Raw genomic sequence first — 1,628 nt, 5'->3', positions numbered from 1 at the left:
AGGATGCAAATTTGACATTCTCTATTGTACTGGTTATTGTAGTTATGTCTTATTGTAACTTACGGTTGTAATAAGCCATTTTTTTTTTCATCTGAATAGTTACAGTTTTTCCATATAATGTAATCTAATTTAACCCTGTATGTACCCTTGAACTCTGGAGGGGCTCCAGTGTATTAATACTGCTGCTTTCTGCAATGCACAAAACAGTTCCAAAATGCAGCCTGTCACTCTAATAACGTATTAAGAATACTAAAATTTCCGGTTTCGCTCACATCTCTGAGATAGATATTTGTTTTCTTTTAGAATTTGTCTTTTAGACATAATCCACATAATCCACATACTTTATATGTACTGCACATAATTTTTTTTTTTTTGGCATTCCCGCTTTATTTGAGTCACACTAGAGAGAGACAGGAAGGGCTGGGGAGAGAGAGGGGATGACATGCAACAGGGCCTGAGGTTGGATTCGAACCCTGGACGCTGCGATCAGTACTCACTCCAAATGCAGCCACCAGACAAACTTAAAGTAACAAAACCAGATCACTTCCCTCCTAGCAGTGATCCTAGCAGTTACGCATCTTCAAAATTTACTTGTGCGCTATGAGCCTAGCCACTGCCTGCGCTTCTTAGGAACTTAGGTTAGCAAAATCTGTGTCTTCTTCTCACTCACTCCTCACTCCTGTTGTCACTTAGCCATCTTTTACTAGTAATATTTTACTGTTTTTGTTGCACTACCTTTTTTTTTTAATGTTTACTGTATTCATTAAATGCTTTGTTTTATCAGCTCCTATGTTCAATGTATTTATTGCTCATATCTTGACAGTGTGTATAATTTTCATTTGCTCTGTAAAGCACTTTGTAACTGTTTTGAAAAGTGCTATACAAATAAATTTTATTATTAGGGCCCGAGCGCTGGTTATTATTTTTGTTGTTATTCATTTGTGATATTTTTGCATGTTTTGTTGTAGCTGAAACTGTTCATTATTTTGCTGATCATTAGTCACCTCTGTCTGAGGAACTACAGACAAGCAACCAGATCTTAGCAAGTGCAAACAATCCCTTTGACCATTTTGGCAAACCCTTGCTCACAAAGCATTTGCAGCCCAACCTGGTACCAAAAACAAGTGAGGAGGAACTTGGTACTGCAAGCTCAGTACTGCAAGGACTGTCCATCACCTTTGGGGTGTTAAATAAATTAAATCAAGCTTAAGGCACAAGTTACTGTGCCTTGAGAATACTCTTGCAAGCTTGACTAACAACAACTTGACAAACGCTAGGTTATTGTATTCTTTAGCAATACGCTGAACAGATGGTGGATTAAAAAAATAATTAAATAAGGATGCCAATCGCCATCTGAATTTAGCTAATGCAAAAAAACAACAAATCCCATGATTCCTTGGGCACAGCTCTTTTAGAAAGGACGACCGAGGTGTATCAATGAGATTTCAAAATCAGTATCAAGTCAGTTTAGCCTCGTCGCATTATCTATGTAATACTACTACTACTACTACTACTAACACTAACAACAACAACAACAATAAGAATAAGAATAAGAATGAAAGATCGAAGGGGGACAAATTTGGATTTTTTTTTTTTACATAACAAAAACTTGCAGGTTTAACTGTAAC

Source organism: Myripristis murdjan, chromosome 23 (genome assembly GCF_902150065.1).
Source record: "Myripristis murdjan chromosome 23, fMyrMur1.1, whole genome shotgun sequence".
Classification (NCBI taxonomy): Eukaryota; Metazoa; Chordata; class Actinopteri; order Holocentriformes; family Holocentridae; genus Myripristis; species Myripristis murdjan.
The sequence above is the reverse complement of the archived record's forward strand: the minus strand, read 5'-3'. Positions refer to the sequence as shown.